General features: G+C 50.6%; 49 non-coding genes and 16 pseudogenes across 49 annotated transcripts; all 65 read left to right on the top strand.

Moving 5' to 3' along the window:
• Positions 1–5: 5 nt before the first annotated feature.
• Positions 6–124, top strand: LOC129897674 (5S ribosomal RNA). Its single transcript, XR_008768750.1, has one exon. It is a non-coding gene; the product is annotated as a 5S ribosomal RNA (ribosomal RNA).
• Positions 125–346: 222 nt separating this feature from the next.
• LOC129897654 (5S ribosomal RNA) lies at positions 347–465 on the top strand. Its single transcript, XR_008768732.1, has one exon. It is a non-coding gene; the product is annotated as a 5S ribosomal RNA (ribosomal RNA).
• A 222-nt stretch (positions 466–687) lies between these two features.
• LOC129897675 (5S ribosomal RNA) lies at positions 688–806 on the top strand. The gene has a single exon (XR_008768751.1). It is a non-coding gene; the product is annotated as a 5S ribosomal RNA (ribosomal RNA).
• A 222-nt stretch (positions 807–1,028) lies between these two features.
• Positions 1,029–1,147, top strand: LOC129897789 (5S ribosomal RNA). Its single transcript, XR_008768856.1, has one exon. It is a non-coding gene; the product is annotated as a 5S ribosomal RNA (ribosomal RNA).
• A 221-nt stretch (positions 1,148–1,368) lies between these two features.
• Positions 1,369–1,487, top strand: LOC129897853 (5S ribosomal RNA). The gene has a single exon (XR_008768918.1). It is a non-coding gene; the product is annotated as a 5S ribosomal RNA (ribosomal RNA).
• A 220-nt stretch (positions 1,488–1,707) lies between these two features.
• LOC129897735 (5S ribosomal RNA) lies at positions 1,708–1,826 on the top strand. Its single transcript, XR_008768807.1, has one exon. It is a non-coding gene; the product is annotated as a 5S ribosomal RNA (ribosomal RNA).
• Positions 1,827–2,048: 222 nt separating this feature from the next.
• LOC129897888 (5S ribosomal RNA) lies at positions 2,049–2,167 on the top strand (annotated as a pseudogene).
• Positions 2,168–2,388: 221 nt separating this feature from the next.
• On the top strand, positions 2,389–2,507 carry LOC129897871 (5S ribosomal RNA; annotated as a pseudogene).
• A 222-nt stretch (positions 2,508–2,729) lies between these two features.
• LOC129897841 (5S ribosomal RNA) lies at positions 2,730–2,847 on the top strand. The gene has a single exon (XR_008768906.1). It is a non-coding gene; the product is annotated as a 5S ribosomal RNA (ribosomal RNA).
• Positions 2,848–3,069: 222 nt separating this feature from the next.
• LOC129897461 (5S ribosomal RNA) lies at positions 3,070–3,188 on the top strand. Its single transcript, XR_008768551.1, has one exon. It is a non-coding gene; the product is annotated as a 5S ribosomal RNA (ribosomal RNA).
• Positions 3,189–3,410: 222 nt separating this feature from the next.
• Positions 3,411–3,529, top strand: LOC129897668 (5S ribosomal RNA). Its single transcript, XR_008768745.1, has one exon. It is a non-coding gene; the product is annotated as a 5S ribosomal RNA (ribosomal RNA).
• Positions 3,530–3,751: 222 nt separating this feature from the next.
• LOC129897747 (5S ribosomal RNA) lies at positions 3,752–3,870 on the top strand. Its single transcript, XR_008768818.1, has one exon. It is a non-coding gene; the product is annotated as a 5S ribosomal RNA (ribosomal RNA).
• Positions 3,871–4,091: 221 nt separating this feature from the next.
• LOC129897677 (5S ribosomal RNA) lies at positions 4,092–4,210 on the top strand. The gene has a single exon (XR_008768753.1). It is a non-coding gene; the product is annotated as a 5S ribosomal RNA (ribosomal RNA).
• A 222-nt stretch (positions 4,211–4,432) lies between these two features.
• LOC129897655 (5S ribosomal RNA) lies at positions 4,433–4,551 on the top strand. The gene has a single exon (XR_008768733.1). It is a non-coding gene; the product is annotated as a 5S ribosomal RNA (ribosomal RNA).
• Positions 4,552–4,773: 222 nt separating this feature from the next.
• Positions 4,774–4,892, top strand: LOC129897676 (5S ribosomal RNA). Its single transcript, XR_008768752.1, has one exon. It is a non-coding gene; the product is annotated as a 5S ribosomal RNA (ribosomal RNA).
• Positions 4,893–5,114: 222 nt separating this feature from the next.
• On the top strand, positions 5,115–5,233 carry LOC129897790 (5S ribosomal RNA). Its single transcript, XR_008768857.1, has one exon. It is a non-coding gene; the product is annotated as a 5S ribosomal RNA (ribosomal RNA).
• A 232-nt stretch (positions 5,234–5,465) lies between these two features.
• LOC129897760 (5S ribosomal RNA) lies at positions 5,466–5,584 on the top strand. Its single transcript, XR_008768829.1, has one exon. It is a non-coding gene; the product is annotated as a 5S ribosomal RNA (ribosomal RNA).
• A 222-nt stretch (positions 5,585–5,806) lies between these two features.
• On the top strand, positions 5,807–5,924 carry LOC129897782 (5S ribosomal RNA). The gene has a single exon (XR_008768850.1). It is a non-coding gene; the product is annotated as a 5S ribosomal RNA (ribosomal RNA).
• Positions 5,925–6,146: 222 nt separating this feature from the next.
• On the top strand, positions 6,147–6,265 carry LOC129897750 (5S ribosomal RNA). The gene has a single exon (XR_008768821.1). It is a non-coding gene; the product is annotated as a 5S ribosomal RNA (ribosomal RNA).
• A 223-nt stretch (positions 6,266–6,488) lies between these two features.
• LOC129897795 (5S ribosomal RNA) lies at positions 6,489–6,607 on the top strand. Its single transcript, XR_008768862.1, has one exon. It is a non-coding gene; the product is annotated as a 5S ribosomal RNA (ribosomal RNA).
• A 222-nt stretch (positions 6,608–6,829) lies between these two features.
• LOC129897860 (5S ribosomal RNA) lies at positions 6,830–6,948 on the top strand. Its single transcript, XR_008768924.1, has one exon. It is a non-coding gene; the product is annotated as a 5S ribosomal RNA (ribosomal RNA).
• Positions 6,949–7,169: 221 nt separating this feature from the next.
• On the top strand, positions 7,170–7,288 carry LOC129897771 (5S ribosomal RNA). The gene has a single exon (XR_008768839.1). It is a non-coding gene; the product is annotated as a 5S ribosomal RNA (ribosomal RNA).
• Positions 7,289–7,509: 221 nt separating this feature from the next.
• LOC129897722 (5S ribosomal RNA) lies at positions 7,510–7,628 on the top strand. The gene has a single exon (XR_008768795.1). It is a non-coding gene; the product is annotated as a 5S ribosomal RNA (ribosomal RNA).
• A 224-nt stretch (positions 7,629–7,852) lies between these two features.
• LOC129897820 (5S ribosomal RNA) lies at positions 7,853–7,970 on the top strand. The gene has a single exon (XR_008768886.1). It is a non-coding gene; the product is annotated as a 5S ribosomal RNA (ribosomal RNA).
• Positions 7,971–8,191: 221 nt separating this feature from the next.
• LOC129897744 (5S ribosomal RNA) lies at positions 8,192–8,310 on the top strand. The gene has a single exon (XR_008768815.1). It is a non-coding gene; the product is annotated as a 5S ribosomal RNA (ribosomal RNA).
• Positions 8,311–8,532: 222 nt separating this feature from the next.
• On the top strand, positions 8,533–8,651 carry LOC129897828 (5S ribosomal RNA). Its single transcript, XR_008768894.1, has one exon. It is a non-coding gene; the product is annotated as a 5S ribosomal RNA (ribosomal RNA).
• A 222-nt stretch (positions 8,652–8,873) lies between these two features.
• On the top strand, positions 8,874–8,992 carry LOC129897857 (5S ribosomal RNA). The gene has a single exon (XR_008768921.1). It is a non-coding gene; the product is annotated as a 5S ribosomal RNA (ribosomal RNA).
• A 221-nt stretch (positions 8,993–9,213) lies between these two features.
• LOC129897779 (5S ribosomal RNA) lies at positions 9,214–9,332 on the top strand. Its single transcript, XR_008768847.1, has one exon. It is a non-coding gene; the product is annotated as a 5S ribosomal RNA (ribosomal RNA).
• Positions 9,333–9,554: 222 nt separating this feature from the next.
• Positions 9,555–9,673, top strand: LOC129897712 (5S ribosomal RNA). Its single transcript, XR_008768786.1, has one exon. It is a non-coding gene; the product is annotated as a 5S ribosomal RNA (ribosomal RNA).
• Positions 9,674–9,895: 222 nt separating this feature from the next.
• LOC129897911 (5S ribosomal RNA) lies at positions 9,896–10,014 on the top strand (annotated as a pseudogene).
• A 133-nt stretch (positions 10,015–10,147) lies between these two features.
• Positions 10,148–10,266, top strand: LOC129897796 (5S ribosomal RNA). The gene has a single exon (XR_008768863.1). It is a non-coding gene; the product is annotated as a 5S ribosomal RNA (ribosomal RNA).
• Positions 10,267–10,490: 224 nt separating this feature from the next.
• LOC129897865 (5S ribosomal RNA) lies at positions 10,491–10,609 on the top strand (annotated as a pseudogene).
• Positions 10,610–11,481: 872 nt separating this feature from the next.
• Positions 11,482–11,589, top strand: LOC129897985 (5S ribosomal RNA; annotated as a pseudogene).
• A 226-nt stretch (positions 11,590–11,815) lies between these two features.
• On the top strand, positions 11,816–11,934 carry LOC129897781 (5S ribosomal RNA). The gene has a single exon (XR_008768849.1). It is a non-coding gene; the product is annotated as a 5S ribosomal RNA (ribosomal RNA).
• A 222-nt stretch (positions 11,935–12,156) lies between these two features.
• Positions 12,157–12,275, top strand: LOC129897713 (5S ribosomal RNA). Its single transcript, XR_008768787.1, has one exon. It is a non-coding gene; the product is annotated as a 5S ribosomal RNA (ribosomal RNA).
• Positions 12,276–12,497: 222 nt separating this feature from the next.
• Positions 12,498–12,616, top strand: LOC129897912 (5S ribosomal RNA; annotated as a pseudogene).
• A 133-nt stretch (positions 12,617–12,749) lies between these two features.
• Positions 12,750–12,868, top strand: LOC129897797 (5S ribosomal RNA). Its single transcript, XR_008768864.1, has one exon. It is a non-coding gene; the product is annotated as a 5S ribosomal RNA (ribosomal RNA).
• A 224-nt stretch (positions 12,869–13,092) lies between these two features.
• Positions 13,093–13,211, top strand: LOC129897866 (5S ribosomal RNA; annotated as a pseudogene).
• Positions 13,212–14,083: 872 nt separating this feature from the next.
• Positions 14,084–14,191, top strand: LOC129897986 (5S ribosomal RNA; annotated as a pseudogene).
• Positions 14,192–14,417: 226 nt separating this feature from the next.
• LOC129897999 (5S ribosomal RNA) lies at positions 14,418–14,535 on the top strand (annotated as a pseudogene).
• Positions 14,536–14,756: 221 nt separating this feature from the next.
• Positions 14,757–14,869, top strand: LOC129897922 (5S ribosomal RNA; annotated as a pseudogene).
• A 221-nt stretch (positions 14,870–15,090) lies between these two features.
• On the top strand, positions 15,091–15,209 carry LOC129897909 (5S ribosomal RNA; annotated as a pseudogene).
• Positions 15,210–15,430: 221 nt separating this feature from the next.
• Positions 15,431–15,543, top strand: LOC129897902 (5S ribosomal RNA; annotated as a pseudogene).
• A 242-nt stretch (positions 15,544–15,785) lies between these two features.
• Positions 15,786–15,904, top strand: LOC129897878 (5S ribosomal RNA; annotated as a pseudogene).
• A 221-nt stretch (positions 15,905–16,125) lies between these two features.
• Positions 16,126–16,244, top strand: LOC129897842 (5S ribosomal RNA). The gene has a single exon (XR_008768907.1). It is a non-coding gene; the product is annotated as a 5S ribosomal RNA (ribosomal RNA).
• A 221-nt stretch (positions 16,245–16,465) lies between these two features.
• Positions 16,466–16,584, top strand: LOC129897450 (5S ribosomal RNA). The gene has a single exon (XR_008768541.1). It is a non-coding gene; the product is annotated as a 5S ribosomal RNA (ribosomal RNA).
• Positions 16,585–16,806: 222 nt separating this feature from the next.
• LOC129897714 (5S ribosomal RNA) lies at positions 16,807–16,925 on the top strand. Its single transcript, XR_008768788.1, has one exon. It is a non-coding gene; the product is annotated as a 5S ribosomal RNA (ribosomal RNA).
• A 221-nt stretch (positions 16,926–17,146) lies between these two features.
• Positions 17,147–17,265, top strand: LOC129897451 (5S ribosomal RNA). Its single transcript, XR_008768542.1, has one exon. It is a non-coding gene; the product is annotated as a 5S ribosomal RNA (ribosomal RNA).
• Positions 17,266–17,487: 222 nt separating this feature from the next.
• On the top strand, positions 17,488–17,606 carry LOC129897651 (5S ribosomal RNA). Its single transcript, XR_008768729.1, has one exon. It is a non-coding gene; the product is annotated as a 5S ribosomal RNA (ribosomal RNA).
• A 221-nt stretch (positions 17,607–17,827) lies between these two features.
• LOC129897914 (5S ribosomal RNA) lies at positions 17,828–17,946 on the top strand (annotated as a pseudogene).
• Positions 17,947–18,166: 220 nt separating this feature from the next.
• On the top strand, positions 18,167–18,285 carry LOC129897720 (5S ribosomal RNA). Its single transcript, XR_008768794.1, has one exon. It is a non-coding gene; the product is annotated as a 5S ribosomal RNA (ribosomal RNA).
• A 221-nt stretch (positions 18,286–18,506) lies between these two features.
• Positions 18,507–18,625, top strand: LOC129897850 (5S ribosomal RNA). Its single transcript, XR_008768915.1, has one exon. It is a non-coding gene; the product is annotated as a 5S ribosomal RNA (ribosomal RNA).
• A 220-nt stretch (positions 18,626–18,845) lies between these two features.
• Positions 18,846–18,964, top strand: LOC129897793 (5S ribosomal RNA). The gene has a single exon (XR_008768860.1). It is a non-coding gene; the product is annotated as a 5S ribosomal RNA (ribosomal RNA).
• Positions 18,965–19,186: 222 nt separating this feature from the next.
• On the top strand, positions 19,187–19,305 carry LOC129897824 (5S ribosomal RNA). Its single transcript, XR_008768890.1, has one exon. It is a non-coding gene; the product is annotated as a 5S ribosomal RNA (ribosomal RNA).
• Positions 19,306–19,527: 222 nt separating this feature from the next.
• LOC129897813 (5S ribosomal RNA) lies at positions 19,528–19,646 on the top strand. The gene has a single exon (XR_008768879.1). It is a non-coding gene; the product is annotated as a 5S ribosomal RNA (ribosomal RNA).
• Positions 19,647–19,868: 222 nt separating this feature from the next.
• LOC129897830 (5S ribosomal RNA) lies at positions 19,869–19,986 on the top strand. The gene has a single exon (XR_008768896.1). It is a non-coding gene; the product is annotated as a 5S ribosomal RNA (ribosomal RNA).
• Positions 19,987–20,208: 222 nt separating this feature from the next.
• LOC129897769 (5S ribosomal RNA) lies at positions 20,209–20,327 on the top strand. Its single transcript, XR_008768838.1, has one exon. It is a non-coding gene; the product is annotated as a 5S ribosomal RNA (ribosomal RNA).
• A 223-nt stretch (positions 20,328–20,550) lies between these two features.
• Positions 20,551–20,669, top strand: LOC129897761 (5S ribosomal RNA). The gene has a single exon (XR_008768830.1). It is a non-coding gene; the product is annotated as a 5S ribosomal RNA (ribosomal RNA).
• A 222-nt stretch (positions 20,670–20,891) lies between these two features.
• LOC129897916 (5S ribosomal RNA) lies at positions 20,892–21,010 on the top strand (annotated as a pseudogene).
• A 221-nt stretch (positions 21,011–21,231) lies between these two features.
• Positions 21,232–21,350, top strand: LOC129897829 (5S ribosomal RNA). The gene has a single exon (XR_008768895.1). It is a non-coding gene; the product is annotated as a 5S ribosomal RNA (ribosomal RNA).
• A 221-nt stretch (positions 21,351–21,571) lies between these two features.
• LOC129897736 (5S ribosomal RNA) lies at positions 21,572–21,690 on the top strand. The gene has a single exon (XR_008768808.1). It is a non-coding gene; the product is annotated as a 5S ribosomal RNA (ribosomal RNA).
• A 224-nt stretch (positions 21,691–21,914) lies between these two features.
• On the top strand, positions 21,915–22,032 carry LOC129897799 (5S ribosomal RNA). Its single transcript, XR_008768866.1, has one exon. It is a non-coding gene; the product is annotated as a 5S ribosomal RNA (ribosomal RNA).
• Positions 22,033–22,253: 221 nt separating this feature from the next.
• LOC129897762 (5S ribosomal RNA) lies at positions 22,254–22,372 on the top strand. Its single transcript, XR_008768831.1, has one exon. It is a non-coding gene; the product is annotated as a 5S ribosomal RNA (ribosomal RNA).
• A 222-nt stretch (positions 22,373–22,594) lies between these two features.
• LOC129897808 (5S ribosomal RNA) lies at positions 22,595–22,713 on the top strand. Its single transcript, XR_008768875.1, has one exon. It is a non-coding gene; the product is annotated as a 5S ribosomal RNA (ribosomal RNA).
• Positions 22,714–22,935: 222 nt separating this feature from the next.
• On the top strand, positions 22,936–23,054 carry LOC129897899 (5S ribosomal RNA; annotated as a pseudogene).
• Positions 23,055–23,133: the final 79 nt, after the last annotated feature.

Consider the following 23,133-nt stretch of genomic DNA (forward strand, 5'->3'; position numbering starts at 1 on the left):
ATGATGGATGCGATCATACCAGCACTAATGCACCGGATCCCATCAGAACTCCGAAGTTAAGCGTGCTTGGGCGAGAGTAGTACTAGGATGGGTGACCCTCTTGGAAGTCCTCATGTTGCATCCCTCCTTTTTATCGGAATTCGGCACGGTTTCGTCTACTCGATAACAAGTATTTTTTTGCGGACACGACATTCGGGGCCTAGACGTCGTTAGGACGGGCGATGGAGGCGCTTAGGACGGGCGTGACAGTCGGCAGGGTGCGTCGGTGTGTGGAGGGCAGGGCGCATGCCGGGGCGTTTGGGAGGGGAAGGGGGTGCTTAATAGAATTTAGAGCGCTAGGAATGATGGATGCGATCATACCAGCACTAACGCACCGGATCCCATCAGAACTCCGAAGTTAAGCGTGCTTGGACGAGAGTAGTACTAGGATGGGTGACCCCCTGGGAAGTCCTCGTGCTGTATCCCTCTTTTTTGTCAGAATTCGGCACAGTTTCGTCTACTCGATAACAAGTATTTTTTTGCGGACACGACATTCGGGGCCTAGACGCCGTTAGGACGGGCGATGGAGGCGCTTAGAACGGGCGTGACAGGCGACAGGGTGCGTCGGTGCGTGGAGGGAAGGGCACATGCCGGGGCGTTTGGGAGGGGAAGGGGGCGCTTAATAGAATTTAGAGCGCTAGGAATGATGGATGCGATCATACCAGCACTAATGCACCGGATCCCATCAGAACTCCGAAGTTAAGCGTGCTTGGACGAGGGTAGTACTAGGATGGGTGATCCCCTGGGAAGTCGTCGTGTTGCATCCCTCTTTTTTGTTGGAATTCGGCACGGTTTTGTCTACTCGATAACAAGTATTTTTTTGCAGACACGACATTCGGGGCCTAGACGCCGTTAGGACGGGCGATGGAGGCGCTTAGGACGGGCGTGACAGGCGGCAGGGTGTGTCGGTGCGTGAAGGGCAGGACGCATGCCGGGGAATTTGGGAGGGGAAGGGGGTGTTTAATAGAATTTAGAGCGCTAGGAATGATGGATGCGATCATACCAGCACTAACTCACCGGATCCCATCAGATCTCTGAAGTTAAGCGTGCTTTGGCGAGAGTAATACTAAAATGGGTGACCCCTTGGGAAGTCCTCGTGTTGCATCCCTCCTTTTTGTCGGAATTAGGCACGATTTCGTCTACTCGATAATAAGTATTTTTTTGCGGACACGACATTAGGGGCCTAGACGCCATTAGGACGAACGATGGAGGCGCTTAGGACGGGCGTGACAGGCGGCAGGGTGCGTCGGTGCGTGGAGGGCAGGGCGCATGCCGGGGCGTTTGGGAGTGAAAGGGGTGTTTAATAGAATTTAGAGCGCTAGGAATGATGGATGCGATCATACCAGCACTAACGCACCGGATACGATCAGAACTCATAAGTTAAGCGTACTTGGGCGAGAGTAGTACTAGGATGGATGACCTCCCGGGAAGTCCACGTGTTGCATCCCTCCTTTTTGTCGGAATTCGGCACGATTTCGCCTACTCGATAATAAGTATTTTTTTAGAACAGGACATTCGGGGCCTAGACGCCGTTAGGACGGGCGTTGGAGGCACTTAGAACGGGCGTGACAAGCGGTAGGGTGCATCGGTGCGTGGAGAGCAGGGCGCATGCCGGGGCGTTTGAGATGGGAAGGGGTGTTTAATAGAATTTAGAGCGCTAAGAATGATGGATGCAATCATACCAACACTATTGCACCGGATCCCATCAGAACTCCGAAATTAAGCGTGCTTGGGCGAGAGTAGTACTAGGATGGGTGACCCCCTGGGAAGTCTTCGTGTTGCATCCCTGCTTTTTGTCGGAATTCGGCACAGTTTCGTCTACTCGATAACAAGTATTTTTTTACGAATACGACATTCGGGGCATAGACGCCGTTAGGACGGGCGATGGAGGCGCTTAGGACGGTCGTGACAGGCGGCAGGGTGTGTCGGTGCGTGGAGGACAGGGCGCATGCCGGGGCGTTTGGGAGTGAAAGAGGGTGTTTAATAGAATTTAGAGCGCTAGGAATGATGGATGCGATCATACCACCACTAATGCACCGAATACGATCAGAACTCCTAAGTTAAGCGTACTTGGGCGAGAGTAGTACTAGGATGGATGACCTCCCGGGAAGTCCACGTGTTGCATCCCTCCTTTTTGTCGGAATTCGGCACGATTTCTCCTACTCGATAATAAGTATTTTTTTAGAACAGGACATTCGGGTCCTAGACGCCGTTACGACGGGCGATGAAGGCGCTTAGGACGGTCGTGACAGGCGGCAGGGTGCGTCGGTACATGGAGGGCAGGGTGCATGCCGAGGCATTTGAGAGGGGAAGCAGGTGTATAATAGAATTTAGAGCGCTACGAATGATGGATGCGATCATACCAGTACTAATGCACCGGATCCCATCAAAACTTTGGTGTTAAGCGTGCTTGGGAGAGAGTAGTACTAGAATGGGTGACCCCCTGGGAAGTCTCCGTGTTGCATCCTTCCTTTTTGTCGTAATTCGATACGGTTTCGTCTACTCGATAATAAGTATTTTCTTGCGCACACGACATTCGGGGCCTAGACGCCGTTAGGACGGGCGATGGAGGCGCATAGGACGAGCATGACAGGCAGCAGGGTGCGTCGGTGCGTGGAGAGCAAGACGCATGCCGGGGCGTTTGAGAGGAAAAGAGGGTGTTTAATAGAATTTAGAGCGCTAGGGATGGTGGATGCGATTATACCAACACTAACGCACCGGATCTCATCAGAATTCCGAGGTTAAGTGTGCTTGGGCGAGAGTAGTACTACGATGGGTGACCCCTGGGAAGTCCCCGTGTTGCATTTTTCCTTTTTGTCGGAATTCGGCACGGTTTCGTCTACTTGATAATAAGTATTTTTTTTCGGATAGGACATTCGGGGCCTAGACGCCGGTAGGACGGGTGATGGAGGCGCTTAAGACGGACGTGACAGGCAGCAGGGTGCATCGGTGCGTGGAGGGCAGGGCGCATGCCGGGGCGTTTGGGAGGGGAAGGGGGTGTTTAATAGAATTTAGAGCGCTAAGAATGATGGATGCGATCATACCAGCACTAACGCACCGGATCCCATCAGAACTCCGAAGTTAAGCGTGCTTGGGCGAGAGTAGTACTAGGATGGATGACCCCCTGGGAAGTCCTCGTGTTGCATCCCTCCTTTTTGTCGGAATGTGGCACGGTTTCGTCTACTCGATAACAAGTATTTTTTTGCGGACACGACATTCGGGGCCTAGACGCCGTTAGGACGTGCGATGGAGATGCTTAGGACGGGCTTGACAGGCGGCAGGGTGCGTCGGTGCGTGGAGGGCAGGGCGCATGCCGGGGCGTTTGGGAGGGGAAGGGGGTGTTTAATAGAATTTAGAGCGCTAGGAATGATGGATGCGATCATACCAACACTAACGCACCGGATCCCATCAGAACTCCGAAGTTAAGCGTGCTTGGGCGAGAGTAGTACTAGGATGGGTGACCCCCTGGGAAGTCCTCGTGTGGCATCCCTCCTTTTTGTCGGAATTCGGCACGGTTTCGTCTACTCGATAATAAGTATTGTTTTGTGGACACGACATTCGGGGCTTAGACGCCATTAGGACGGAAGATGGAGGCGCTTAGGACGGGCGTGACAAGCGGCAGGGTGCGTCGGTGCGTGGAGAGCAGGGCACATGCTGGGGCATTTGGGAGGGGAAGGGGGTGTTTAATAGAATTTAGAGGGCTAGGAATGATGGATGCGATCATACCAGCACTAACGCACCGGATCCCATCAAAACTCCGAAGTTAAGCGTGCTTGGGCAAGAGTAGTACTAGGATGGGTGACCCTCTGGGAAGTCCTCATGTTGCATCCCTTCTTTTTATCGAAATTCGGCACGGTTTCGTCTACTCGATAACAAGTTTTTTTTTCGGATAGGACATTCGGGGCCTAGACGCCGTTAGGACGGGCGATGGAGGCGCTTAAGACGGACGTGACAGGCGGCAGGGTGCGTCGGTGCGTGGAGGGCATGGCACATGCCGGGGCATTTGGGAGGGGAAGGGGGTGTTTAATAGAATTTAGAGCGCTAGGAATGATGGATGCGATCATACCAGCACTAACGCACCGGATCCCATCAGAACTCCGAAGTTAAGCGTGCTTGGGCGAGAGTAGTACTAGGATGGGTGACCCTCTTGGAAGTCCTCATGTTGCATCCCTCCTTTTTATCGGAATTCGGCACGGTTTCGTCTACTCGATAACAAGTATTTTTTTGCGGACACGACATTCGGGGCCTAGACGTCGTTAGGACGGGCGATGGAGGCGCTTAGGACGGGCGTGACAGTCGGCAGGGTGCGTCGGTGTGTGGAGGGCAGGGCGCATGCCGGGGCGTTTGGGAGGGGAAGGGGGTGCTTAATAGAATTTAGAGCGCTAGGAATGATGGATGCGATCATACCAGCACTAACGCACCGGATCCCATCAGAACTCCGAAGTTAAGCGTGCTTGGACGAGAGTAGTACTAGGATGGGTGACCCCCTGGGAAGTCCTCGTGCTGTATCCCTCTTTTTTGTCAGAATTCGGCACAGTTTCGTCTACTCGATAACAAGTATTTTTTTGCGGACACGACATTCGGGGCCTAGACGCCGTTAGGACGGGCGATGGAGGCGCTTAGAACGGGCGTGACAGGCGACAGGGTGCGTCGGTGCGTGGAGGGAAGGGCACATGCCGGGGCGTTTGGGAGGGGAAGGGGGCGCTTAATAGAATTTAGAGCGCTAGGAATGATGGATGCGATCATACCAGCACTAATGCACCGGATCCCATCAGAACTCCGAAGTTAAGCGTGCTTGGACGAGGGTAGTACTAGGATGGGTGATCCCCTGGGAAGTCGTCGTGTTGCATCCCTCTTTTTTGTTGGAATTCGGCACGGTTTTGTCTACTCGATAACAAGTATTTTTTTGCAGACACGACATTCGGGGCCTAGACGCCGTTAGGACGGGCGATGGAGGCGCTTAGGACGGGCGTGACAGGCGGCAGGGTGTGTCGGTGCGTGAAGGGCAGGACGCATGCCGGGGAATTTGGGAGGGGAAGGGGGTGTTTAATAGAATTTAGAGCGCTAGGAATGATGGATGCGATCATACCAGCACTAACTCACCGGATCCCATCAGATCTCTGAAGTTAAGCGTGCTTTGGCGAGAGTAATACTAAAATGGGTGACCCCTTGGGAAGTCCTCGTGTTGCATCCCTCCTTTTTGTCGGAATTAGGCACGATTTCGTCTACTCGATAATAAGTAATTTTTTTTTTTTTTTGCGGATAAGACATTAGGGGCCTAGACGCCATTAGGATGGGCGATGGAGTCACTTAGGACGGGCGTGACAGGCGGCAGGGTTCGTCGGTGCGTGGAGGGCAGGGCGCATGCAGGGGCGTTTGGGAGTGAAAGGGGGTGTTTAATAGAAATTTAGAGCGCTAGGAATAATGGATGCGATAATACCAGCACTAATGCACCGGATCTCATCAGAACTCCGAAGTTAAGCGTGCTTGGATGAGAGTAGTACTAGGATGGGTGACCCCCTAGGAAGTCCTCGTGTTACATCCCTCCTTTTTGTCGGAAGTCGGCACAATTTTGTCTACTCGATAATAAGTATTGTTTTGTGGACACGACATTCGGGGCTTAGACGCCATTAGGACGGAAGATGGAGGCGCTTAGGACGGGTGTGACAGGCGGCAGGGTGCGTCGGTGCGTGGAGGGCAGGGCACATGCCGGGGCATTTGGGAGAGGAAGGGGGTGTTTAATAGAATTTAGAGCGCTAGGAATGATGGATGCGATCATACCAGCACTAACGCACCGGATCCCATCAGAATTCCGAGGTTAAGTGTGCTTGGGCGAGAGTAGTACTACGATGGGTGACCCCTGGGAAGTCCCCGTGTTGCATTTTTCCTTTTTGTCGGAATTCGGCACGGTTTCGTCTACTTGATAATAAGTATTTTTTTTCGGATAGGACATTCGGGGCCTAGACGCCGTTAGGACGGGCGATGGAGGCGCTCAAGATGGACGTGACAGGCAGTAGGGTGCGTCGGTGCGTGGAGGGCAGAGCGCATGTCAGGGCGTTTGGGAGGGGAAAAGTGTGTTTAATAGAATTTAGAACGCTAAGAATGATGGATGCGATCATATCAGCACTAACTCACCGGATCCCATCAAAACTCCGAAGTTAAGGGTGCTTGGGCGAGAGTAGTACTAGGATGGGTGACTCCTTGGGAAGTCCTCGTGTTGCATCCCTCTTTTTTGTCGGAATGTGGCACGGTTTCGTCTACTCGATAATAAGTATTTTTTTGCGGATAAGACATTAGGGGCCTAGACGCCATTAGGATGGGCGATGGAGTCACTTAGGACGGGCGTGACAGGCGGCAGGGTTCGTCGGTGCGTGGAGGGCAGGGCGCATGCAGGGGCGTTTGGGAGTGAAAGGGGGTGTTTAATAGAAATTTAGAGCGCTAGGAATAATGGATGCGATAATACCAGCACTAATGCACCGGATCTCATCAGAACTCCGAAGTTAAGCGTTCTTGGATGAGAGTAGTACTAGGATGGGTGACCCCCTAGGAAGTCCTCGTGTTACATCCCTCCTTTTTGTCGGAAGTCGGCACAATTTCGTCTACTCGATAATAAGTATTGTTTTGTGGACACGACATTCGGGGCTTAGACGTCATTAGGACGGAAGATGGAGGCGCTTAGGACGGGCGTGACAGGCGGCAGGGTGCGTCGGTGCGTGGAGGGCAGGGCACATGCCGGGGCATTTGGGAGGGGAAGGGGGTGTTTAATAGAATTTAGAGCGCTAGGAATGATGGATGCGATCATACAAGCACTAACGCACCGGATACGATCAGAATTCCTAAGTTAAGCGTACTTGGGCGAGAGTAGTACTAGGATGGGTGACCTTCTGGGAAGTCCACGTGTTGCATCCCTCTTTTTTGTCGGTATTCGGCACGATTTCGCCTACTCGATAATAAGTATTTTTTTAGAACACGACATTTGGGGCCTAGACGCCCTTAGGATGGGCGTTGGAGGCACTTAGAACGGGCGTGACAGGCGGTAGGGTGCGTCGGTGCGTGGAGAGCAGGGCGCATGCTGGGGCGTTTGGGATGGGAAGGAGGTGTTTAATAGAATTTAGAGCGCTAGGAATGATGGATGCGATCATACTAGCACTAACGCATCGGATCCCATCAGAACTCTGAAGTTAAGCGTGCTTGGGCGAAAGTAGTACTAGGATGGGTGACCCCTTGGGAAGTCCTCGTGTTGCAACCCTCCCTTTTGTCGGAATTCGGCATGATTTCGCCTACTCGATAATAAGTATTTTTTGAGAACACGACATTCGAGGCCTAGACGCCGTTAGGACAGGCGTTGGAGGCACTTAGGACGGGCGTGACAGGCGGTAGGGTGCGTCGGAGCATGGAGAGGAGGGCGCATACCGGGACGTTTGGGATGAGAAGGGGGTGTTTAATAGAATTTAGAGCTCTAGGAATAATGGATGCGATCATACCAGCACTAATGCACCGGATCCCATCAGAACTTTGGTGTTAAGCGTGCTTGGGCGAGAGTAGTACTAGGATGGGTGACCCCCTGGGAAGTTCTCGTGTTGCATCCCTCCTTTTTGTCGGAATTCGGCACGGTTTCGTCTACTTGATAATAAGTATTTTTTTGCGGACACGACATTCGGGGCTTAGACGCTGTTAGGACGGGGCGATGGAGGCGCATAGGACGAGCATGACAGGCAGCATGATGCGTCAGTGCGTGGAGGGCAAGACGCATGCCGGCTGCGTTTGAGAGGGGAAGGGGGTGTTTAATAGAATTTAGAGCGCTAGGAATGATGGATGCGATCATACTAGCACTAACGCACCGGAACCCATCAGAATTCCGAGGTTAAGCGTACTTGGGCGAGAGTAGTACTAGGATGGGTGACCCCTGGGAAGTCCCCGTGTTGCATCCTTCCTTTTTGTCGGAATTCGACATGGTTTCATCTACTCGATAATAATTATTTTTTTCGGATAGGACATTCGGGGCCTAGACGCCGTTAGGACGGGCGATGGAGGCGCTTAGGACGGGCGTGACAGGCAGCAGGGTGTGTCGGTGCGTGGAGGGCAGAGCGCATGCCAGGGCGTTTGGAAGGGGAAGAGGGTGTTTAAAAGAATTTAGAGGGCTAGGAATGATGGATGCGATCATACCAGCACTAACGCTTCGGATCCCATCAGAACTCCAAAGTTAAGCGTGCTTGGGCGAGAGTAGTACTAGTATGGGTGACTCCCTGGGAAGTCCTCGTGTTGCATCCCTCTTTTTTGTCGGAATTCGGCACGGTTTTGTCTACTCGATAATAAGTATTTTTTAGCGGACACAACATTCGGGGCCTTGACGCCGTTAGGACGGGCGATGGAGGCGCTTAGGACGGGCGTGACCGGCGATAAGGTGCGTCGGTGAGTGGAGGGCAGGGCACATGCTGGGGCGTTTGGGAGGGGAAGGGGGTGTTTAATAGAATTTAGAGCGCTAGGAATGATGGATGCGATCATACCAGCACTAACGCACCGGATCCAATCAAAACTCGAAAGTTAAGCGTGCTTTGGCGAGAGTAGTACTAGGATGGGTGACCCCCTGGGAAGTCCTCGTGTTGCATCCCTCATTTTTGTCGCAATTCGGCACGGTTTCGTCTACTCGATAATAAGTATTTTTTTGCGGATACGACATTCAGTGCCTAGACGCCGTTAGGACGGACAATAGAGGCGCCTAGGACGAGCATGATAGGCGGCGGGGTGCGTCGGTGCGTAAAGGGCAAGACGCATGCCGGGGAGTTTGGGAGGGGAAGGGGGTGTTTAATAGAATTTAGAGCGCTAGGAATGATGGATGCGAACATACCTGCAATAACGCACAGGATCCCATCAGAACTCCGAGGTTAAGCGTGCTTGGGCGAGAGTAGTACTAGGATTGGTGACCCTTTGGGAAGTCTCCGTGTTGCATCCTTCCTTTTTGTCGGAATTCGGCACAGTTTCGTCTACTCAATAATAAGTATTTTTTTCGGACATGACATTCAGGGCCTAGACGACATTAGGACGGGTGATGGAGGCGCTTAGGACGGGCGTGACAGACGGCAGGGTGCGTCGGTGCGTGGTGGGCAGGGCGAATACCGGGGCGTTTGGGAGGGGAAGGGGGTGTTTAATAGAATTTAGAGCGCTAGGAATGATGGATGCGATTATAGCAGAACTAACGCACCGGATCCCATCAGAACTCCGAATTTAAGCGTGCTTGGGCGAGAGTAGTACTAGGATGGGTGACCCCCTAGGAAGTCCTCGTGTTGCATCCCTCCTTTTTGTCGGAATTCGGCACGGTTTCGTCTACTCGATAATAAGTATTTTTTTGCGGACACGACATTTTTGGCCTTGACGCCGTTAGGATGGGCTATGGAGGCGCTTCGGACGGGCGTGACAGGCGGTAGGGTGCGTCGGTGTGTGGAGGGCAGGGCGCATGCCGGGGCGTTTGGGAGAGGAAGGGAGTGTTTAATAGAATTTAGAGCGCTAGGAATGATGGATGCGATCATACCAGCACTAACGCACCGGATTCCATTAGAACTCTGAAGTTAAGCGTGCTTGGGCGAGAGTAGTACTAGGATGGGTGACCCCCTGGGAAGTTCTCATATTGCATCCCTCTTTTTTGTCGGAATTCGGCACGGTTTCGTCTACTCGATAATAAGTATTTTTTTGCAGACACGACATTCGGGGCCTAGACGCCGTTAGGATGGGCGATGGAGGCGCTTAGGACGGGCGTGACAGGCGGCAGGATGCGTCGGTGCGTGGAGGGCAGGGCGAATGCCGGGGCGTTTGAGAGGGGAAGCAGGTGTTTAATAGAAGTTAGAGTGCTAGGAATGATGGATGCGATCATACCAGCACTAACGCACCAGATCCCATCAAAACACCGAAGTTAAGCGTGCTTGGGCAAGATTAGTACTAGGATTGATGACCCTTTATAAAGTCCTTGTGTTGCATCACTCTTTTTTGTCGGAATTAGGCATGGTTTCGTCTACTCTATATTAAATATTTTTTGCAGACACGACAATCGGGGCCTAGACGTCGTTAGGAGAGGAAGGAGGTGTTTAATAGAATTTAGACCGCCAGGAATGATGGATGCGATCATACTAGCATTAATGCACCGGATACCATCAGAACTCAAAAGTTAAGCGTGCTTGGGCGAGAGTAGTACTAGGATGGGTGACCCCTTGAGAAGTCCTCGTGTTGCATCCCTCTTTTTTTCTTCAAAATTCAGTACGGTTTCGTCTATTCCATAATAAATATTTTTTTGCAAATACAACATTCGGAGCCTATACGTAGTTAGGACGGGCGAAAAAGGCATTTAGAACGGGCATGATAGGCGACATGGTGCGTCGGTGCATGGAGAAAAGGGAGCATGTTGGAGCGTTTGGGAGGGGAAGGAGGTGTTTAATAGAATTTAGAGCGCTAGGAATGATGGATGCGATTTTACCAGCACTAACGCATCGGATCCTATCAGAACTCCGAAGTTAAGCGTGCTTGGGCGAGAGTATTACAAGGATGGGTAACTACCTGGGAAGTCATCGTGTTGCATCCCTCCTTTTTGAAGCCTTCTAATTAAAAGATACAAAATAAATACATGTCTCAATATTTATGTCTCGAATAGAATAAAATAATAAGTAAAAAGGATACGAAAGACGGCCGGTATCAATATCTACCTCTCGAATCACCTCAGGAGCCTCAGATGAAAATAAGAAAAATTAGGTCACTATCTGATCTCAGAATATACACAAGTGTAGTTAGCAAGGAGTGAGTACCAAAAATGCAGTACCCAACAAGTAAACAACTAAGACAAATAAAAGCAAGTAAAATACACGTACTTTTATCATACCATTCAACCCCCAGACTACAACCCACATAAAAATTAATCCAGTCTAACAGTTCTAGAAGCACAATATCCATATACCTCAATAATAGTACAATTTAATTCGCAAGTGAACCAGCACAATCAGTAATACAGATTAGGGGAATATTAGTGGTAAAAAAACCCACATTTGCAAAAGATTTATGAGGCAATGGAATGCAATGCAATGTCACATATCTTGATGCATGTCTATCCTAAATGATACACATTCGCTGATCACTTCAGACTGGAACCCATGGGAGCCTCACATGGACCATGTATCTACCGGAAGAGACCTCGTCTATAACATCCATCGGAAAAGATCTCGGCTACTGGAAAAGATTTCGCCTATAATATCCGCGAGAAAAGACCTCGGTCGCTAGAAAAGACCTCGACAAATCACTTCGACCAGTAGAAACCTCTATTCCAATATCCATTATCTCACTCATATCACTTTCTCAACCATCACAAATAAGTGTATGTACAAGTAATGCAGAAAATAAAATGGATATTCACATATACTGCCACATAGTCCATAATCACCCAATTACTCAATATCATATCAACAACATATGAGCACTAACGCACCGGATCCCATCAGAACTTTGAAGTTAGCTGTGCTTTGGCGAGAGTAGTACTAGGATGGGTGACCTCCTAGAAAGTTCTCGTGTTGCCTCCCTCTTCTTTATCGGAATTCGGCACAGTTTCTTCTACCTGATAATAAATATTTTTTGCAGACACGACATTCGGGGCCTAGACGTCGTTAGGATGGGTGATGGAGGTGCTTAGGACGGGCGTGACAGACGGCAGGGTGCGTCGGTGCGTGGTGGGCAGGGCGAATACCGGGGCGTTTGGGAGGGGAAGGGGGTGTTTAATAGAATTTAGAGCGCTAGGAATGATGGATGCGATTATAGCAGAACTAACGCACCGGATCCCATCAGAACTCCGAATTTAAGCGTGCTTGGGCGAGAGTAGTACTAGGATGGGTGACCCCCTAGGAAGTCCTCGTGTTGCATCCCTCCTTTTTGTCGGAATTCGGCACGGTTTCGTCTACTCGATAATAAGTATTTTTTTGCGGACACGACATTTTTGGCCTTGACGCCGTTAGGATGGGCGATGGAGGCGCTTCGGACGGGCGTGACAGGCGGTAGGGTGCGTCGGTGTGTGGAGGGCAGGGCGCATGCCGGGGCGTTTGGGAGAGGAAGGGAGTGTTTAATAGAATTTAGAGCGCTAGGAATGATGGATGCGATCATACCAGCACTAACGCACCGGATTCCATTAGAACTCTGAAGTTAAGCGTGCTTGGGCGAGAGTAGTACTAGGATGGGTGACCCCCTGGGAAGTTCTCATATTGCATCCCTCTTTTTTGTCGGAATTCGGCACGGTTTCGTCTACTCGATAATAAGTATTTTTTTGCAGACACGACATTCGGGGCCTAGACGCCGTTAGGATGGGCGATGGAGGCGCTTAGGACGGGCGTGACAGGCGGCAGGATGCGTCGGTGCGTGGAGGGCAGGGCGAATGCCGGGGCGTTTGAGAGGGGAAGCAGGTGTTTAATAGAAGTTAGAGTGCTAGGAATGATGGATGCGATCATACCAGCACTAACGCACCAGATCCCATCAAAACACCGAAGTTAAGCGTGCTTGGGCAAGATTAGTACTAGGATTGATGACCCTTTATAAAGTCCTTGTGTTGCATCACTCTTTTTTGTCGGAATTAGGCATGGTTTCGTCTACTCTATATTAAATATTTTTTGCAGACACGACAATCGGGGCCTAGACGTCGTTAGGAGAGGAAGGAGGTGTTTAATAGAATTTAGACCGCCAGGAATGATGGATGCGATCATACTAGCATTAATGCACCGGATACCATCAGAACTCAAAAGTTAAGCGTGCTTGGGCGAGAGTAGTACTAGGATGGGTGACCCCTTGAGAAGTCCTCGTGTTGCATCCCTCTTTTTTTCTTCAAAATTCAGTACGGTTTCGTCTATTCCATAATAAATATTTTTTTGCAAATACAACATTCGGAGCCTATACGTAGTTAGGACGGGCGAAAAAGGCATTTAGAACGGGCATGATAGGCGACATGGTGCGTCGGTGCATGGAGAAAAGGGAGCATGTTGGAGCGTTTGGGAGGGGAAGGAGGTGTTTAATAGAATTTAGAGCGCTAGGAATGATGGATGCGATTTTACCAGCACTAACGCATCGGATCCTATCAGAACTCCGAAGTTAAGCGTGCTTGGGCGAGAGTATTACAAGGATGGGTAACTACCTGGGAAGTCATCGTGTTGCATCCCTCCTTTTTGAAGCCTTCTAATTAAAAGATACAAAATAAATACATGTCTCAATATTTATGTCTCGAATAGAATAAAATAATAAGTAAAAAGGATACGAAAGACGGCCGGTATCAATATCTACCTCTCGAATCACCTCAGGAGCCTCAGATGAAAATAAGAAAAATTAGGTCACTATCTGATCTCAGAATATACACAAGTGTAGTTAGCAAGGAGTGAGTACCAAAAATGCAGTACCCAACAAGTAAACAACTAAGACAAATAAAAGCAAGTAAAATACACGTACTTTTATCATACCATTCAACCCCCAGACTACAACCCACATAAAAATTAATCCAGTCTAACAGTTCTAGAAGCACAATATCCATATACCTCAATAATAGTACAATTTAATTCGCAAGTGAACCAGCACAATCAGTAATACAGATTAGGGGAATATTAGTGGTAAAAAAACCCACATTTGCAAAAGATTTATGAGGCAATGGAATGCAATGCAATGTCACATATCTTGATGCATGTCTATCCTAAATGATACACATTCGCTGATCACTTCAGACTGGAACCCATGGGAGCCTCACATGGACCATGTATCTACCGGAAGAGACCTCGTCTATAACATCCATCGGAAAAGATCTCGGCTACTGGAAAAGATTTCGCCTATAATATCCGCGAGAAAAGACCTCGGTCGCTAGAAAAGACCTCGACAAATCACTTCGACCAGTAGAAACCTCTATTCCAATATCCATTATCTCACTCATATCACTTTCTCAACCATCACAAATAAGTGTATGTACAAGTAATGCAGAAAATAAAATGGATATTCACATATACTGCCACATAGTCCATAATCACCCAATTACTCAATATCATATCAACAACATATGAGCACTAACGCACCGGATCCCATCAGAACTTTGAAGTTAGCTGTGCTTTGGCGAGAGTAGTACTAGGATGGGTGACCTCCTAGAAAGTTCTCGTGTTGCCTCCCTCTTCTTTATCGGAATTCGGCACAGTTTCTTCTACCTGATAATAAATATTTTTTGCAGACACGACATTCGGGGCCTAGACGTCGTTAGGATGGGTGATGGAGGTGCTTAGGACGGGCGTGACAGGAGGAAGGGTGCATTGGTGCATGGAGGACAGGGTGCATGCCTGGGCTTTTGGGAGGGGAAGAAAGTGTTTAATAGAATTTAGAGCGCTAAGAATGATGGATGCGATCATACCAGCACTAACGCATCCAATCACAACAGACTTCGAAGTTAAGCGTGCTTAGGCGAGAGAAGTACTAGAATGGGTGAAACCCTGAAAGGTTCTCGTGTTGCATCCCTTTTTTTATCGGAATTCGACACGGTTTTGTATAATCGATAATAAATATTTTTTCGCGGACACGACATTTGGGGCCTAGCCGTCGTTAGGAAGGGTGATGGAGACACTTTGGATGGGCATGACAGGGGGCAGGTTATGTCGGTGCGTAAAGGGTTAGGCGCATGTCGGGGCGTTCGATAGGGGGAGGAGGTGCATAATAGAATTTAGATCGCTAGGAATGATGGATGCGATCATACCAGCACTAATGCACCGGATCCCATCAAAACTCTGAAGTTGCTTGGGCGAGATTAGTACTTGGATTGGTGACCCCTTGGGAAGTCCTCGTGTTGCATCCCTCTTTTTTGTTGGAATTCAGCATGGTTTTATCTACTCGATAATAAATATTTTTTACAGATACGACATTCGGGGCCTAAACGTTATTAGGATGGGTTATGTAGGTGCTTAGGACGGGCGTGACAAGTGGCAGGGTACGTCGGTGCGTGGAGGACAGGGCGCTTGACTAGGCGTTTGGGAGGGGAAGGAGGTTTTTAATAAAATTTAGAGCGCTAGAAATGATGAATGCGATCATACCAGCACTAACGCACTGGATCACCTCAAAAATTCGAAGTTAAGCGTGCTTAGGCAAGAGTATTACTAGGATGGGTGACCCCCCGAGAAGTTCTCGTGTTGCATCCCTTTTTTTTATCGGATTTTGGCACAGTTTCGAGTAGTCGATAATAAATATTTTTTAGCGGACATGACATTCGGGGCCTACACGTTATTAGGAAGGGTGATGGAGGCGCTTTGGACAGGTGTGACAGGGGCGGGTGACGTCGGCGTGTAAAGGGCAGGGCGCATGTCGGGGAGTTTGGGAGTGGGAGGAGGTGTTTAATAGAATTTAGATCGCTAGGAATGATGGATGCGATCATACCAGCACTAACGCACCGGATCCCATCAAAACTCCAAAGTTAAGCGTACTTGGGAGAGAGTAGTATGGGTGACCCCCTGAGAAGTCCTTGTGTTGCATCCCTCCTTTTTGTCGGAATTCAGCACAGATTCATCTACTCGATAATAAATATTGTTTTATGGACACGACATTCGGAACCAAGACAGGACGTTCGAAACCTAGACGTCGTTAGGACGGGTGATAGAGGCACTTAGGATGCGCTTGACCGGCGGTAGGATGCATCGGTACATGGAGGGCAGGGTGCATGCCGAGGCATTTGAGAGGAGAAGCAGGTGTATAATAGAATTTAGAGTGCTAGGAATGATGGATGCGATCATACCAGCACTAACGCACCGGATCCCATCAAAACGCCGAAGTTAAGCGTGCTTGGGCGAGATTAGTACTAGGATTGGTGACCCTTTGGAAAGTCCTCGTGTTTCATCACTCTTTTTTGTCGGAATTCGGAACGGTTTCGTCTATTCGATATTAAATATTTTTTGCAGACACGACAATCGGGGCCTAAACGTCATTAGGATGGGTGATGGAGGTGCTTAGGACGGGCGTGACAGGCGGTATGGTGCGTCGATACGTGGAGGACTGGGCGCATGCCTAGCCGTTTGGGAGGTGAAGGAGGTGTTTAATAAAATTTAGAGCGCTAGGAATGATGGATGGGATCATACCAGCACTAAAGCACCGGATCACATCAGAAGTTCGAAGTTAAGCGTGCTTGGGCGAGATTAGTACTAAGATGGGTGACCTCTTGGCAAGTCCTCATGTTGCATCCCTCCTTTTTGTCGGAATTCGGCACGGTTTCGTCTACTCGATAACAAGTATTTTTTTGCGGACACGACATTCGGGGCCTAGACGCCGTTACGACGTGCGATAGAGGCGCTTAGGACGGGCGTGACAGGCGGCAGGGTGGTTGGTGCCTGGAGGGAAGGGCGCATGCCGGGGCGTTTGGGAGGGGAAGGGGGTGTTTAATAGAATTTAGAGCGCTAGGAATGATGGATGCGATCATACCAGCACTAACGCACCGGATCCCATCAGAACTCCGAAGTTAAGCGTGCTTGGGCGAGAGTAGTACTAGAATGGGTGACCCCCTGAGAAGTCCTCGTGTTGCATCCCTCCTTTTTGTCGGAATTCGGTACGGTTTCGTCTACTCGACAACAAGTATTTTTTTGCGGACACGACATTCGGGGCCTAGACGCCGTTAGAACGTGCGATGGAGGCGCTTAGGACGGGCGTGACAGGCGGCAGGGTGCGTCGGTGCGTGGAGGGCAGGGCGCATGCCAGGGCGTTTGGGAGGGGAAGGGGGTGTTTAATAGAATTTAGAGCGCTAGGAATGATGGATGCGATCATACCAGCACTAACGCCCCGGATCCCATCAGAACTCTGAAGTTAAGCGTGCTTGGGCGAGAGTAGTACTAGGATGGGTGACCCCCTGGGATGTCCTCGTGTTGCATCCCTCCTTTTTGTCGGAATTCGGCACGGTTTCGTCTACTCGATAACAAGTATTTTTTTGCGGACACGACATTCGGGGCCTAGACGCCGTTAGGACGTGCGATGGAGGCGCTTAGGACGGGCGTGACAGGCGGCAGGGTGGTTGGTGCGTGGAGGGAAGGGCGTATGCCGGGGCGTTTGGGAGGGGAAGGGGGTGTTTAATAGAATTTAGAGCGCTAGGAATGATGGATGCGATCATACCAGCACTAACGCACCGGATCCCATCAGAACTCCGAAGTTAAGCGTGCTTGGGCGAGAGTAGTACTAGAATGGGTGACCCCCTGAGAAGTCCTCGTGTTGCATCCCTCCTTTTTGTCGGAATTCGGTACGGTTTCGTCTACTCGACAACAAGTATTTTTTTGCGCACACGATATTCGGGGCCTAGACGCCGTTAGGACGTGCGATGGAGGCGCTTAGGACGGGTGTGACAGGCGGCAGTATGCGTCGGTGCGTGGAGGGCAGGGCGCATGCCGGGGCATTTGGGAGGGGAAGGAGGTGTTTAATAGAATTTAGAGCGCTAGGAATGATTGATGCGATCATACTAGCACTAACGCACCGGATCCCATCAGAACTCCGAAGTTAAGCGTGCTTGGGCGAGAGTAGTACTAGGATGGGTGACCCCCTGGGAAGTCTTCGTGTTGCATCCCTCCTTTTTGTCGGAATTCGGCACAGTTACGTCTACTCGATAACAAGTATTTTTTACGAATACGACATTCGGGGCATAGACGCCGTTAGGACGGGCGATGGAGGCGCTTAGGACGGTCGTGACAGGCGGCAGGGTGCGTCGGTGCGTGGAGGGCAGGGCGCATGCCGGGGCGTTTGGGAGTGAAAGGGGGTGTTTAATAGAATTTAGAGCGCTAGGAATGATGGATGCGATTATACCAGCACTAACGCACCGGATACGATCAGAACTCCTAAGATAAGCGTACTTGGCCGAGAGTAGTACTAGGATGGATGACCTCCCGGGAAGTCCACGTGTTGAATCCCTCCTTTTTGTCGGAATTCGGCACGATTTCTCCTACTCGATAATAAGTATTTTTTTAGAACAGGACATTTGGGGCCTAGACGCCGTTAGGACGGGCGTTGAAGGCACTTAGAACGGGCGTGACAGGCGGTAGGGTGCATCGGTGCGTGGAGTGCAGGGCGCATGCCGGGGCGTTTGAGATGGGAAGGGGTGTTTAATAGAATTTAGAGCGCTAAGAATGATGGATGCGATCATACCATCACTAATGCACCGGATCCCATCAGAACTCCGAAATTAAGCGTGTTTGGGCGAGAGTAGTACTAGGATGGGTGACCCCCTGGGAAGTCTTCGTGTTGCATCCCTCCTTTTTGTCGGAATTCGGCACAGTTTCGTCTACTCGATGACAAGTATTTTTTACAAATACGACATTCGGGGCATAGACGCCGTTAGGACGGGCGATGGAGGCGCTTAGGACGGTCGTGACAGGCAGCAGGGTGCATCGGTGCGTGGAGGGCAGGGCGCATGTCGGGGCGTTTGGGAGTGAAAGGGGGTGTTTAATAGAATTTAGAGCGCTAGGAATGATGGATGCGATCATACCAGCACTAACGCACCGGATACGATCAGAACTCCTAAGTTAAGCGTACTTGGCCGAGAGTAGTACTAGGATGGATGACCTCCCGGGAAGTCCACGTGTTGCATCCCTCCTTTTTGTCGGAATTCGGCACGATTTCTCCTACTCGATAATTAGTATTTTTTTAGAACAGGACATTCGGGGCCTAGACGCCGTTAGGACGGGCGTTGGAGGCACTTAGAACGGGCGTGACAGGCGGTAGGGTGAATCGGTGCGTGGAGAGCAGGGCGCATGCCGGGGCGTTTGAGATGGGAAGGGGTGTTTAATAGAATTTAGAGCGCTAAGAATGATGGATGCGATCATACCAGCACTAATGCACCGGATCCCATCAGAATTCCAAAATTAAGCGTGCTTGGGCGAGAGTAGTACTAGGATGGGTGACCCCCTAGGAAGTCTTCGTGTTACATCCCTCCTTTTTGTCGGAATTCGGCACAGTTTCGTCTACTCGATAACAAGTATTTTTTTACGGATACGACATTCGGGGCATAGACGCCGTTAGGACGGGCGATGGAGGCGCTTAGGACGGTCGTGACAGGCGGCAGGGAGCGTCGGTGCGTGGAGGGCAGGGCGCATGCCGGGGCGTTTGGGAGGGGAAGGGGGTGTTTAATAAAATTTAGAGCGTTAGGAATGATGGATGCGATCATACCAGCACTAACTCACCGGGTCCCATCAAAACTCCGAAGTTAAGCGTGTTTGGGCGAGAGTAGTACTAAGATGGGTGACCCCCTTAGAAGTCCTCATGTTGCATCCCTTCTTTTTGTCGGAATTCGGCACGGTTTCGTCTAATCGATAACTAGTATTTTTTCACGGAAACGAAATTTGGGTCCTAGACGCCGTTAGGACGGGCGATGAAGGCGCTTAGGACGGTCGTGACAGGCGGCAGGGTGCGTCGGTACATGGAGGGCAGGGTGCATGCCGAGGCATTTGAGAGGGGAAACAGGTGTATAATAGAATTTAGAGCGCTACGAATGATGGATGCGATCATACCAGCACTAATGCACCGGATCCCATCAAAACTTCGGTGTTAAGCGTGCTTGGGCGAGAGTAGTACTAGAATGGGTGACCCCCTGGGAAGTCTCTGTGTTGCATCCTTCCTTTTTGTCGTAATTCGATACGGTTTCGTCTACTCGATAATAAGTATTTTTTTGCGCACACGACATTCGGGGCCTAGACGCCGTTAGGACGGGCGATGGAGGCGCATAGGACGAGCATGACAGGCAGCAGGGTGCGTCGGTGCGTGGAGGGCAAGACGCATGCCGGGGCGTTTGAGAGGGAAAGGGGGTGTTTAATAGAATTTAGAGCGCTAGGAATGATGGATGCGATCATACCAGCACTAACGCACCGGATCCCATCAAAATTCCGAGGTTAAGTGTGCTTGGGCGAGAGTAGTACTACGATGGGTGACCCCTGGGAAGTCCCCGTGTTGCATTTTTCCTTTTTGTCGGAATTCGGCACGGTTTCGTCTACTTGATAATAAGTATTTTTTTTCGGATAGGACATTCGGGGCATAGACGCCGTTAGGACGGGCGATGGAGGCGCTTAAGACGGGCGTGACAGGCAGCAGGGTGCGTCGGTGCGTGGAGGGCAGAGCGCATGTCAGGGCGTTTGGGAGGGGAATGGGGTGTTTAGTAGAATTTAGAGCGCTAAGAATGATGGATGCGATCATACCAGCACTAACTAACCGGATCCCATCAAAACTCCGAAGTTAAGGGTGCTTGGGCGAGAGTAGTACTAGGATGGGTGACTCCTTGGGAAGTCCTCGTGTTGCATCCCTCCTTTTTGTCGGAATGTGGCACGGTTTCGTCTACTCGATAATAAGTATTTTTTTGCGGACAAGACATTAGGGGCCTAGACGCCATTAGGATGGGCGATGGAGTCGCTTAGGACGGGCGTGGCAGGCGGCAGGGTTCGTCGGTGCGTGGAGGGCAGGGCGCATGCCGGGGCGTTTGGGAGTGAAAGGGGGTGTTTAATAGAAATTTAGAGCGCTAGGAATAATGGATGCGATAATACCAGCACTAATGCACCGGATCTCATCAGAACTCCGAAGTTAAGCGTGCTTGGATGAGAGTAGTACTAGGATGGGTGACCCCCTAGGAAGTCCTCGTGTTACATCCCTCCTTTTTGTCGGAAGTCGGCACAATATCGTCTACTCGATAATAAGTATTGTTTTGTGGACACGACATTCGGGGCTTAGACACCTTTAGGATGGAAGATGGAGGCGCTTAGGACGGGCGTGACAGGCGGCAGGGTGCGTCGGTGCGTGGAGGACAAGGCACATGCCGGGGCATTTGGGAGGGGAAGGGGGTGTTTAATAGAATTTAGAGCGCTAGGAATGATGGATGCGATCATACAAGCACAAACGCAATGGATAAGATCAGAATTCCTAAGTTAAGCGTACTTGGGCGAGAGTAGTATTAGGATGGGTGACCTCCTGGGAAGTCCACGTGTTGCATCCCTCCTTTTTGTCGGAATTCGGCACGATTTCGCCTAATCGATAATAAGTATTTTTTTAGAACACGACATTTGGGGCCTAGACGCCCTTAGGACGGGCGTTGGAGGCACTTAGAACGGGCGTGACAGGCGGTAGGGTGCGTCGGTGCGTGGAGAGCAGGGCGCATGCCGGGGCGTTTGGGATGGGAAGGAGGTGTTTAATAGAATTTAGAGCGCTAGGAATGATGGATGCGATCATACCATCACTAACGCATCGGATCCCATCAGAACTCTGAAGTTAAGCGTGCTTGGGCGAAAGTAGTACTGGGATGGGTGACCCCTTGGGAAGTCCTCGTGTTACAACCTTCCCTTTTGTCGGAATTCGACATGATTTCGCCTACTCGATAATAAGTATTTTTTGAGGACACGACATTCGGGGCCTAGACGCCGTTAGGACAGGCGTTGGAGGCACTTAGGACGGGCGTGACAGGCGGTAGGGTGCGTCGGAGCGTGGAGAGGAGGGCGCATACCGGGACGTTTGGGATGAGAAGGGGGTGTTTAATAGAATTTAGAGCTCTAGGAATGATGGATGCGATCATACCAACACTAATGCACCGGATCCCATCAGAACTTCGGTGTTAAGCGTGCTTGGGCGAGAGTAGTACTAGGATGGGTGACCCCCTGGGAAGTTCTCGTGTTGCATCCCTCCTTTTTGTCGGAATTCGGCACGGTTTCGTCTACTTGATAATAAGTATTTTTTTGCGGACACGACATTCGGGGCTTAGACGCTGTTAAGACGGGGCGATGGAGGCGCATAGGACGAGCATGACAGGCAGCAGGATGCGTCGGTGCGTGGAGGGCAAGACGCATGCCGGCTGCGTTTGAGAGGGGAAGGGGGTGTTTAATAGAATTTAGAGCGCTAGGAATGATGGATGCGATCATACTAGCACTAACGCACCGGATCCCATCAGAATTCCGAGGTTAAGCGTACTTGGGCGAGAGTAGTACTAGGATGGGTGACCCCTGGGAAGTCCCCGTGTTGCATCCTTCCTTTTTGTCGGAATTCGACATGGTTTTGTCTACTCGATAATAATTATTTTTTCCGGATAGGACATTCGGGGCCTAGACGCCGTTAGGATGGGCGATGGAGGCGCTTACGACGGGCGTGACAGGCAGCAGGGTGTGTCGGTGCGTGGAGGGCAGAGCGCATGCCAGGGCGTTTAGGAGGGGAAGAAGGTGTTTAATAGAATTTAGAGGGCTAGGAATGATGAATGCGATCATACCAGCACTAACGCATCGGATCCCATCAGAACTCCAAAGTTAAGCGTGCTTGGGCGAGAGTAGTACTAGTATGGGTGACTCCTTGGGAAGTCCTCGTGTTGCATCCCTCTTTTTTGTCGGAATTCGAAACGGTTTTGTCTACTCGATAATAAGTATTTTTTAGCGGACACGACATTCGGGGCCTTGACGCCGTTAGGACGGGCGATGGAGGCGCTTAGGACGGGCGTGACAGGTGATAGGGTGCGTCGGTGAGTGGAGGGCAGGGCACATGCTGGGGCGTTTGGGAGGGGAAGGGGGTGTTTAATAGAATTTAGAGCGCTAGGAATGATGGATGCGATCATACCAGCACTAACGCACCGGATCCAATCAAAACTTCAAAGTTAAGCGTGCTTTGGCGAGAGTAGTACTAGGATGGGTGACCCCCTGGGAAGTCCTCGTGTTGCATCCCTCATTTTTGTCGCAATTCGGCACGGTTTCGTCTACTCGATAATAAGTATTTTTTTGCGGATACGACATTCAGTGCCTAGACGCCGTTAGGACGGGCAATAGAGGCACCTAGGACGAGCATGATAGGCGGCAGGGTGCGTCGGTGCGTAAAGGGCAAGACGCATGCCGGGGCGTTTGGGAGGGGAAGGAGGTGTTTAATAGAATTTAGAGCGCTAGGAATGATGGATGCGAACATACCTGCAATAACGCACAGGATCCAATAAGAACTACGAGGTTAAGCGTGCTTGGGCGAGAGTAGTACTAGGATGGGTGACCCTTTGGGAAGTCTCCGTGTTGCATCCTTCCTTTTTGTCGGAATTCGGCACGGTTTCGTCTACTCGATAATAAGTATTTTTTTCGGACATGACATTCGGGGCCTAGA

Source organism: Solanum dulcamara, chromosome 7 (assembly GCF_947179165.1).
Source record: "Solanum dulcamara chromosome 7, daSolDulc1.2, whole genome shotgun sequence".
NCBI lineage: Eukaryota > Viridiplantae > Streptophyta > Magnoliopsida > Solanales > Solanaceae > Solanum > Solanum dulcamara.